Consider the following 12429-nt stretch of genomic DNA (forward strand, 5'->3'; position numbering starts at 1 on the left):
TCGATCACGAGCCCATCTGTATGTTGCATTTCTGCCCTGATGGCCTGAAGTGTCATGGGCCCACCGAGCCAAAAATAATTCACCTTTATGTTCCCAGTGTGGTCACCACCTTTATACTTTGGGAGGTATATAATAGAAGTGCTTAGCAATTACACATCTTTTTTCTCCTTCTCAGGTGCTCAACCTGTGAAGGAGACATTCTTTTACCCTTCCAGTCCTCCCCCCAGACCATTTACATTTGAGAGTTTTGAAGGTTTTGAATGGCCTTTTAATGCTGTTGAGACTTGTTTGCTGATCGTGATGGGGATCATCATGCTGGCACGCATACAGAGTGTGTTTTGCCCACGACTGATTTCAAGAGTTAAGCAGAGTCAGGTTTGGGTCTTGTCTGGGGTCAAACGACGATGTAGGAGGACCAAGAGATTTTCCCTGAGGCTGGACAGTCATGAGTGGCAGTGTGTGTGGGATAGTATGGGCAAGTATCTAGGTCAGTGGGCCCCTCCAGTACTTTGGAATTTCACCACCGAACAACTGCAAAATCCAGAAGAATTATTAAAACACTTAAATGAGGTGTGTGGTCATTTTGGCCATACCAGAGGTGGACAAATCATGGCAACATGCTGGGGCTTGGCCTATGCTTACAGGGCCTTGTTCAACACTATCCAGCACCTTCAAAAGGAAAGGAATGTCGGCGGATCTGAGGGCAAAGCAACAGTCAGCGCAGCTACTCCAGCTCCAAGCACAGCAGCCTCACCACCCCCAGCGACAAGTACAGTCGCTACTCAAACTTTGGCTGCAACGAACAGCGCAGCTACCCCAGTGGCAAGTACAGCAGCTGCTCAAACTTCGACTGCAACAGACAGCGCAGTTACCCCAGCTCCAAGCACAGCAGCTGCACCACCCCCAGCAACAAGTACAGTCGCTACTCAAACCACAGTGATAATCACTGCAGCCAAACCAGAGGACCAATTCGTACCAATATCGGTTGCCCCTGTACGCAAGAGAAAAAGCAAAAAAGAGGCAAGAAGGGTGAAGCAAGATGAAGAAACAATGAATTCACCACCCGGTCCAGCATCTGATCAGGAGTCATCATCACATGACGAAGAAGAAGAAGAAGAGGTAACTTCTTGACCTCGGACCTCAACCGAGCCGCGGAATGTGCGAAAAGATTTTACCCATCAACCAGGGCAGCACATCATCACCTGGTTACTCTGATGCTGGAACAATGGGGCCAATGGTTATGAACTAGAAGGTACAGAAGCCAAGCAGCTGGGATCACTTGCTAGAGAAGGGGGAATTGACAAAGCAATTGCAAGAGAGAAGAAGTCCCTCAGCCTTTGGAGGTGGCTCTTGGCAGCTGTGAAAGAAAGGTTTCCATACCAGGACAATGTTATGAGTCGTTCGGCCAAGTGGACTACTACAGACAAAGGCATCCAGTCTCTGAGGGAATCAGCCATCGTAGAGATGATCTATCACATCAAGCCGAATAACGGGGATATACCCATAGATGAAGTTGAATGTACACGGCCCATGTGGCGAAAACTTACACGGAATGCACCATCATCATATGCCCGTTCATTGGCAACAGTAACCTGGAATGACATAGTACCACTAACAGTGGATGAAATGGTTCATAAACTCCGAGAGTTCGAAGACAATCTCACCCCTTCCATCATCTCAGCTGTGGAAAAACTGTCCCAGGACCTCAAACAATTGAGGGACGATCTGTCTGATTTATCCAGCTCCTCACGTGTGCCAACACACATCTCAGCTATTAACAAAAGGCGTCCTATTGTTCGAGAGAGGAGATACAGGAGGTATATGCCACTGGCTACCCTATGGTTTTACCTGTGGGATCATGGAGAAGACATGACAAAGTGGGATGGAAAACCTACTTCAGCTTTGGAGGAACGGGTGAGTGAATTGAAGAGGGGAGCAAGGGCCAAGACTGATCATCCCATGAGAGCTGCAGCTTCAGTCTCTGGTGAGCAGTTTCCCAGATGGAGTGGAAGAGCTGATTTTATTCCAGCTCCTGTGATAACGAAGAATAATCCCTTTTACCACTTAAGTGTCCAACGCTGTGATGACCATTAGAGGAGCCCTGCCTCCAGCCAGGTGGAGGTAGGGGACAATCGGATTTACTGGACTGCGTGGATCAGATGGCCTGGCACATCAGTCCCACAGAAGTATAAGGCTCTAGTAGGTACCGGTGCACAGTGTACCCTGATGCCATCAAGCTGTCAAGATGGAACCCATCTATATTTCTGGAGTGACAGGAGGATCCCAAGAGTTGACTGTGCTGGAGGTTAAAATCAGCCTGACTGGGAGGGAATGGCAAAAGTACCCTATTGTGACTGGTCCAGAGGCTCCATGCATCCTCGGCATAGACTACCTCAAGAGAGGGTACTTCAAAGACCCAAAAGGGTACCAGTGGGCTTTTGGTATTGCTGCTTTGGAGACTGAGGAAATTGAGCAGCTGTCCACCTTGCCTGGTCTCTCAGAGGATCCTTCTGCTGTGGGGTTGCTGAAAGTCAAAGAACAACAAGGGCCATTTGCAACCACAACAGTGCACCGGCGGCAATATCGCACCAACCGAGACTCCCTGATTCCCATCCATCAGCTGATCCGTAGACTGGAGAGTCAGGGGGTGATCAGCAGGACCCGCTCACCCTTTAATAGCCCCATATGGCCAGTGCGAAAGTCTAATGGAGAATGGAGACTAACAGTAGACTATCGTGGCCTGAATGAAGTCACACCACCATTGAGTGCTGCCATACCGGACATGCTAGAACTTCAGTATGAACTAGAGCCAAAGGCAGCCAAGTGGTATGCCACGACTGATATTGCCAATGCATTTTTCTCCATTCCTTTGGCAGCAGAGTGCAGGCCACAGTTTGCTTTTACTTGGAGGGGTGTCCAGTTCACTTGGAACCGACTGCCCCAGGGGTGGAAACGCAGCCCTACCATTTGCCATGGACTGATCCAGACTGCACTGGAACAGGGGCAAGCTCCAGGACACCTGCAATACATTGATGACATTATTGTGTGGGGCGATACAGCGGAAGAAGTCTTTGAGAAAGGGAGGAAAATAATCCAAATCCTGCTGAAAGCCGGTTTTGCCATAAAACGGAGGGACCTGCACAGGAGATTCAATTTTTGGGAATAAAATGGCAAGATGGACATAGACAGATCCCCACAGATGTGATCAACAAGATAACAGCAATGCCTGCACCAACTAATAAGAAAGAAACGCAAGCTTTCTTGAGTGCTGTGGGGTTCTGGAGAATGCACATCCCAAATTACAGTTCGATTGTAAGCCCTCTCTATCATGTGACCCAGAAGAAGAATGATTTTAAATGGGGCCCTGAGCAACAACAAGCCTTTGAGCAAATTAAACGTGAGATAGTTCATGCAGTAGCCCTTGGACCAGTCTGGACCGGGCCAGATGTAAAAAATGTACTGTACACTGCAGCTGGGGAGAACGGTCCTACCTGGAGCCTCTGGCAGAAAGTTCCAGGGGAGACTCGAGGTCGACCCCTCAGCTGGGTCGATCCCCTCCTCCCTGGCAGAGCATGAGCCTCACAAAGTCCTTGGTCAGGGTAAACATCACTTAGCAACAACCAAAAACATCAGTATCACCAGCACTGTTCCCAGGCTGGAAGTCAAAACACAGCACTGCACCAGCTACCACAAAGGAGAAACATGACTGCTACTGCTGAACCCAGGACAGTACCCATGTTTAAGGTTTAATTGGTATAAATATCTGAGGCTAAAATAGATTTTGTATTTGTTTGTACCCTATTATCATAATTACAGAATGTCATTAAAAAAGTATGTAAATCCAAGTTTACAGATACAGTAACACTTAAAACAGCATACCAACCATCCCGTTGTCCCAGAAATCGGGAAGTTACTCTTAATTGCAGGACTCCTTTAAGGCAAAACAAAAGGTCACCTACAGCTCTACAAAGTCCCTAAAGGAAGCAACAGGTCAGACCCCTCCTTTAAAGAAAACTTTCAGTTACACTCAGTACCACTGACTCATATGAGGTCCAGTGACAGAAATGCAGCTAATAATGAGAAAAAGGAGAAAGTGTGCAAGTATAAAAGTGTTCTTTTATACCTTATCTCGATAAGTACCCCCACTAAAGTCAGTACCACGGGGAAAGGTTTAAAAGGTCAAATCGTGGCCTTCCCGTCATTGCCCTGAACTACCTTGATTTTTGCTTTCTTATGTCTGTGAGTGGGTGCGTTGTGCCTCTGTGGCAAAACTAAAGGTCAGTGAGAGAATTTCCTTCTTCGTAGATAGGGTTTTTAGCCATGCAAGGCATACGCGTGACCTCGATTCTCCATTTCTTGCATGTTGTGCAACTGAAAGTTTAGCAGCGAAAGGAGTTACAACCTCAGCATTATCTAATTCTTGTGCATATTGCATGCACACATGCTTGGATAAAAATGTTTAACAGCTGACATAAGTTGAAATAAAACACTTCTAATCTTCCCCCCTTCCCCCCAAGTCATACTTCATAATACTTCATTCACCCAGTCTGAACGAATCTCCTGGCAGGAGGACAATTTGTGTTAAAAATCAGGAGGAGGAAAGGGAAAGGTATGCCAGGAAACACTTCTCGGGTCTGTGCCGGTGGTTGGATTCTTGATGAGTTCCAGAATAGCCTGTGACTACAGCCCATGTCTGATACATACCAACACATACAAATTCTTAACATTCACACAGAACCTGGTAACAAAAAGTTGTGACTTTCCAAATGAGTTTGCAGAAGCAAACAGAAGCTGTGCTCTTCCTGCTGTCAAAGCTCAGTCCGAATGCATGAATGAGTAAACGCTGCCAGAGAGGTTTTATTTGCTGCTGTCAATTTGGTTCTTAGTGTTAGGCCAACACTGCCACCCCAGTGTGCACCAGCTCCACTGGCTGGCCTGTCAGTGGGATTTAGAGTCTGGCACTAACTGTGGGATCTGGGAGAAAAACACTTCTGGAAATTCTGCATTTTGTGGAGGAGGCTGGAGCCACTCCTACACCAGCCACGTTTTAACAGCCAGGCACCACTGCAGTGCCTGCATGATGGTGGGAGCTTCCACGCTCAGCTCATGGCTTCCCTAAGGAAGAGACAGCTGTCTGTTTTCATGTTCTTCCTCACCACTTCACGCCTGCCTAAACCATGAGCTGTTTGGCGGGACAGGGACATCCATCCACCAAGTGGCCTGAAGTCCCTCAAACACGCTCACAGTGAGGAAGCCAGAATGGCGGGTGGGCCACCGCCTGAGGCTTTTTGCACCCTGGGCACCAGCCTTGCCAGCAAGCCAGCCATGGGCACTGCAGTCCGGGGCTGGGGCCGGTCCTGGGCTTGGGGCCAGGGCCAGGGTGCACAGCAGAGGCAGGTGGCCCGGCCGGCATGGCCCCTGGCAGTGACAGGAGCAGGTGGGGTCCTGCGCGGTGGGCACCTGTGCTGTGGGGCCTCTGCACGGGCAGTGGCACCCTGACAACAAAGCCCCACACAAGCTGCTCATCAGGGGCAGCCTCATGGCGGGCGGAGTGTCTGTGCTCTCGCCTGTAGATAAGGAGGCTGGTTAAAGCTTAACCCGAGGTGAGCATTGGTGGAAGGATGTGTTTTCAGGAAAGCCCTCAGCATTTGTTTGACCCGTCTTCCCACAGGTGTGCGGGAGGCTGAAAGTTGCTGCCCAAGGATGGAGGCTGGGGTTTGTGGCTGCTGTAGAAAGGCTGTGCAGTCCATCACCTCAACCTCCTCTGCACGTCTAGCATGTGCCTCCAAATGGCAGGCTGGCAGCCTGGGCAACCTCCAGGGCTGGCACCAGCCCCAGTACAATAGTGGTGCACCAGCAGCCTGCCATGACGCAGGTCACCATGGAGGCTCATTGTCCTCCCCACTTTTTAGGCCTTTGCCAAAATTCAGTAGGAAGCACCTTTTGGCTCCAAGCCACAGGAAAGCTTTGAAGTATGTGGGTTGTGAGCACAGGGTTTGGCCACCCCTTGGGTCCGTAGTGAAGAAGCAGCGCTCGGTTTGGTGCCATAAGCTGCACTGCTTCTTGTACACCATATCGTGCCCCGTGGTGGTGGTACAGGTATAAAACCTCTCAGAAATTAAGAGGTCCTTCTGCTGAGGGTCATAAAATGTAATCAGTTCCAGTGAGAGTTGAACAGTAAAGTGCTGCTGGGAATAATTTGGACTTTGTTTCTTCAGTTAAACTAGAATTAATCTATGTAACTAGTCTTTCATATTCCCATGGTGTATAGACTTTGCGCATATGACCATTCTTTTTTGTAAAATTAGGTCTGTTGCTTCTGCCCCTTCATTCTGTAAACTGTCAATTCACAAGGATTTAGGGAAGGATAAAAGCTCCTGTAAATTGTTAACAGATTCACAGTGTGAGGAAAAGCAGGAGGGAACTTTCCTGACTCCTCTTTTTTTTTAACGCAGTGTACTCTTAAATCCTACTCTTAGATGTATCATGAGCTTTGCATATAGTCCAGACCAAGGACTAGTTTAACTAGAGTTATTTTGGAATTGGTTTAGCTGCTGTGCTCTGAACTGTCAGGTGGACACACTGAGAAACAATGTGTGAACATTATTTTAGCACATTAACACAGGGGTTTAAAGGTATGTAGTCAAGTGGGCGTAAAAAGTCATCAAAATTGAGCCAGTGCAAGCTTTGTGCATAGACTAGCTTTATTTGGAATTAAGTTCCTTTTGTCTAGAGTTTGCCTGTGTAGGAACTCTGCTTAATTCCGTATCAGATGACTGGTGTAAGTATATACTTGTCCCACCAAAGGGAGATTTGCGTTGAGGTATTTGAAACATGTGACATGGTATGCTTTCCTCCTATATTAATAGTAAAGATAAAAATCCATCCCTATCAGTTGACTTACATGCTCTTTTCTTTACACTTAAATGTAATTTATTAACCCCTTTGACAGTCAATAGCTATGTATTTCAAGACGTAAGTATATTCTCCCATGTGAGTATGTTCTGTAGCCTTTGCAAAATGTCTGTGAGAGGAAAAGCTCATTAATGTGCTTGAACTTCTAAAGGAATTAAAGGTAGCTGAAAGTAAGGTGAAAAAGTATCTGTAAGGAGAGGATGTTACCCCCGTTAAGTTCAATCATACTAAAATTGCTTTTTAGTTCATTATGAAACCTGATTATTTTTTTCATAATAAAATTAATATGGATTAATATGATCTGAAATCTTTCTAAAGGAGTAAGTGAATACACACACATACAAACCCCTTGTGAGGTGAATCCTTAAAGATTCAGTGGTGTTTAGTATGTCAAAACACTTGAGCAGCTGTAAGATCTGAACCCAAGGGCCTACAAGCAAGGATGAGCACCTGGGAGGGCAATTAAGGCAAAGTGAAAAATGCTTACATGGGTCCCATTCTAGCTGCTGTTTCAATAATCCTATCTGAACTTAAGCATTATACTAAAAAAAAGTAATCAAGTCTTGTAGGTTACGTGTGCTTAGGCAACTTGAAAACAGAAACTATCAGTTGAGCCAGGTCCTTGGCTCTACTCCAATAGGTCTGGAGCCAGCTTAACTGCCCCGGACATGAGTATTTTCACTTCTCCAGGAACAGCTCTGCAGGGCATAGACCCACTGAGACAGCTTGTACTTGCCTGCTTCTGAACTCTGACTCCCAGGACACAGGCAAGGAAACAAATGGCTTTGGCAGCATGTACCTGCTGTGCAGTGCCTCTCTGCCCCAGAAACGCTTAACAAAATATTCACTGCACCTTCCTTTTTCCTTTTTTTTTTCCCTTTTTTTTTTTTCTTCTTTTTTCTTTTTTTCTTTAATTCTTCATCTTTGGAGATAGGATAGAATCAGCACTGTGAAACTATCATTTTTTTAATGTCAACTGATAGGGTTCAGGCATGTTTGCTTTTCTTTGGACTCTAGTGAAGCATCCAAGGTATCATTTTTGAGTTCCTTTAGCTTATTTTGTACAGACACCCTCTCAAGCTTCTGTCTGGTGAGGAAGTAATGAGAATTTGTGCAGTAATAAAAAAGAGTCAACATTTTACAATGTTGGAAACTGTTAATAGTCAACACCAAAAGGCTTTAATCTGTTGACAGTCATATATTTGATTTATATAGCTGCCTGCCATACTGACTTTTCTTTCAGGCTAAACAGAGGGTGCTCCGAGACATGTGTCTTTGTACAGTGATAACTCTGGAAACACTGAGGTAGCAACTATCCAAAGCAATAGGTTGAATCTTAAGGCCTGAGCAAGAAGTAGTCCAGGCAGGACATGTGATTTTCCCAGGTCGATGTGAGTGAAGTAAGAGCAAAGGCACTGCCCCCAGGAGCAACTAAAAAAACCAACCCCAAAACAAAGCAGAACAAAAAACCCAACACTAGTAGTTGCCTAGAGCAAGGGGACAGAAATTTTGGTTTTGTTTTCCTGTTGCCTAAGGTCATCTAAAACCTTTGCCCTTTTACAACTACCTACAAATCCTGGGGCTGAGTATTACACTGTGTGAGAAGGAAGAAGAAAGAGAAGAAAGAGAAGAAAGAACCCTTTGGGGCACTGAATGGGCCTGAGGGCCTAGCACAGGGCTTGGAAACAAGAAATTGCATACTATTTATTTACAAAAACTATAGAGGAAGGGCTAGAGCTGGTACTACTCCTTTGTCCTCCTGATAGACACACTAATTCAAACATACCAATAATAACTTCTAAAGCCAGGAAGAAAATGTTATTTTCCCCTTTTATGACAATCAGATGTTTAGTGGGAGGAACACTCAGTGTGCACCTAACAGATAGGTGATGCCAGCTATGAGGAAAAGAGAACTTCACACCCTCAAACTAAACTAGTTTGGTTGCCAGTATTGCAAGCAGCCTGAACAGTGCAGAGATAGGTTCATAGTAGTTTAAAGTGTAGTAGGTAACACATAAAAAACCTTATCTAGAGACACCATAAACTTGCAGGGCTTGCTTAGCAAAATAAAATGACAGCTAAGGTTCTCCAAATGTCAGCTAGTCTCTTACCAGGTTTGAGAACAAAACAAGGACACCTGAGAAAGATGCTGATTTCAGCCTATTTAAAGCTGCTTCACTGGCACAAGTGATTATCGTGTCCTGTCCTCTGTTTTTTGCAGGTGCATGAAACCCTATTTCAAAGAAGGATTTTCACCAGTACCATATTTTGGAAGGTCAGGCAGCTACAGCAATGAACACATGACAGCCAAAAAATTAAAAAGGAGGACATGTACCTGTTTGAAAGTACTCTTTTCATCATTTCAGCACTCACCTTCTCCTAATTTGCTCCATCTGCTTATTGCTTCATGTGAACTTTGTCTCATGAAAAGATAAGAAAAAATTATTCACCAAAGGATTCAGCTGACTCCTGACATCCTGCAGTGAAAATGGTATATAAATGTCATCTGTACAAGGTGAATTTCACCCTGCTTTTCACTGCCCAGTAAAAAAAAATACTAGATTTATAACATTTCTGTTAATATTGCACTTTTCAGCTGTTTCCTAGAATTTCTAGATCTGGGATAATTTAGATAATTAGGAAAAATAAATTGCTAGTGTTACTTTAAGTGCATCCTTATCAATCCGAAACACAGCTCAGCACTGGACAATCATATCCAGTTTTACAGCAATACTGTACATCAAAAGTTAGCTTGCTCTGATGTTATAAAAAGTTGTCAGTGGAGAAAGAAGTCACAGTTCCTTGGGATATTTATGGTATTTAAGAATGCTTTTAAGTAACTTGTAGTAGCAGATGCCATTGGGTATTCTGTCATAAGTGGTTTTCTTATTCATAACAACTAACGCATATTATGGTACATTTCAAGCTAGGCCCACATTAAGCTTTGTAGAAAAAAAAATAAAGACCATGGCTGTATTACTATATGAATTTCATTTGGATTTTGTTATTGCCACATTGCGTTGAGCTTTTTGTTTTGAATACAGCCCTTAAGTGGGGTTTTAGCCAACAATTGGTAATATAACAACACATGACAGACTTCAGTGGATTATGTTTAAAACTCCAACAAAGGTATGGATGGAACACACTGAATAGTGTTACCATTTTCACTGCCCAATTTAAAAAAAACACACCAGATTCATAACATTTCTGTTAATATTACCCTTTTCAGCTGTTTCCTAGAATTTTTACCCCATGTTACCATGGGGTAGAAAATGGACTTATTAAACAGGACTAACCTTTGAATGGCCTGAGCAAGAGGCCCATGGAGTGAGATTCCTGCTCTTCCAAATGCTGGCCCCTTCTTCCCTTTCACAGGAGTCTACCTCCTCCCACCACTGCTAGCAAGCATTTTCCCAGGAGCAAATTCTCTTCCGCCAGGGTATGAGGCTGTGGACTGCTGCCCTGGAAAACAGGGACATGGCTACAGCACATCCTGGATGGGTGACAGGAGCAAGAAGGGCATAATGGACCACTGGGAACTCAGAAAGGCTGGAATACCAGTTCTGGGATCTAAACAAGGTCCCACTGCTCCAGAAGGATCCCAGATGTGGAGCTAAAGTTGGCAATGCATTAGAAAGACAGAGTTAGGAATTACTGACTTGTAAGTGATGGTATCAATTCACAACACATTTCTGTTCTCTATGCCCCAGTCCTACTTACTGTCTCTGGCCTCACCTTTGCTTACAGCCCTGATCCCTTCCAAGTGCTGCTCTTAATCATCCAGTTATAAACATCCCCTTTAATATGTGCTCATCTGCCAGCTTACTTGTCTTCTAGAATGGCTGTGGCTATTGAGATTACTCAAAGTTACACTGTAATTGAAAGTAACAAGTGATTTCACAGTTTTTTAAAACTGCCAGGAAAATACAGTTGGAACTTCAGGGGCATGTATACAAAAAATATTTACAATTGTTAAATAGCTTAGAAAGTACGTAATTCTTCTTTTATTTCTCCTCTTTCCTCTGCCATTTAGCATTGTATGTGAGGAAATGTCTTTGGTAAGTTACACAGCTGCCTTAATCACCACTTCTTCATCACATAAAAACCAAAGAAACTGAACTGGGAGCTTCTCATGTGTTCTTGGTTAAGGCATTTAGCCCAAACTCCATCTTAAGCACTGTTAGTATGATCCTCACTGGGAAGATGTAGTTCTGCTGATTTTTGAGTGAGGTGTTTCTTTACTATTTTGTTTTAATACATTAATGTAAAACTAAGAAGATAAGTCTCTGTGTGGTGTGCCTTGACATGCTCCTTGAGTCACTCGGGCTTTGTTGAAGGACTGAATTGACACCTGTATGGTTTACAGCTCTATTCGTAGCCGCTGAGTCCTGCCTACCACCAACATCCCACAGCCACATAACTCAGCAACCTGTCCCTTCTCCTGTAAACGCAGCATTTCTCTAAAGAATGCTGTTTACCAAACAAATACCTGCAGAGAGGACGAGACTGCCATTGCATGTGTAGCTTTTAAAAAAAAAGTTAATAATCTGCTGAGGTGGTGGGGATTTGGGGGATTCTGTGATATAAATACACAGATGTTTATAGTACATATATGGCCTGCTTGTAGACAGCGCCAGCACTCAGGAGACTTCAGCATATAGAGAGAAACATAAAGAGGAGATCTTTGGTTCTGTCCTAGTGAATGTATGTACCAGGCACAGAGACTGGGGATTCTGAGGATTATTTTTGACAGTCAAGTGTATGAGTCCTACACCATTCCTAAATGCAGTGAGTGAAGCAGGGCTGAAAGAAGAAGAGTCAGATTCTGGTGGCAGAGGAAGTCTTTATATTGCTGCTAGCCTAAAGTTTTCAGTTATTGCCTTTAATTATTCTTGAATTGTATCATATTAGGCATGGCTTATTCAGGTGTTTCTCAAGGGCAATGAATGTTTTGCTTCAGCACAGCGTAAGGGTTACCAAAAGAGTGACTCCCAGCAAGTAATAATTCAGTACAGAAATGTAGATTTCATTCAGAGGAAACTATTTTTAAGATGTGTCATCACTGACAGAACAGACTTTGGTTGGTATAAGCTAGTTATTAATGGCTTTCTCATGTTAGGCACAGTATATAGGTCTGAATGTGATTAAGTTTGCAGGAATCCTGCCACTCTTCGGTGACAATGACGTTGAGTCCTGAACTGAAAAACAGGAATATCTTAGCAAGAGTGTAGCTCTTCTGAATAGTTCAACTAAAACATTAGAAAATTTCAGTAAATGGAAAGAACAGACCTCAGCATGAGTGATTAAAAAGAACTGCAATTGTTAAGATCTAATTATTATACAAAGACTGAGAAGCTTAAAAAATCCCTCATGTTGCAATTTACCATTATCAGCCTTTTGAGTACCTTATTTCTAGGTGACAGCATGATTAGCATCTATGAAGGCTGCTCAAATTCCTTGTAATACTGCGTTAGTTGTTAGTAATGCTACCAGCCCTCGCAGAATCCCTAAACC

The sequence above is a fragment of the Pezoporus occidentalis genome, unplaced genomic scaffold, assembly GCF_034315485.1.
Source record: "Pezoporus occidentalis ecotype Australia unplaced genomic scaffold, CSIRO_AGI_Poc_V1 ctg108, whole genome shotgun sequence".
Lineage (NCBI taxonomy): Eukaryota > Metazoa > Chordata > Aves > Psittaciformes > Psittacidae > Pezoporus > Pezoporus occidentalis.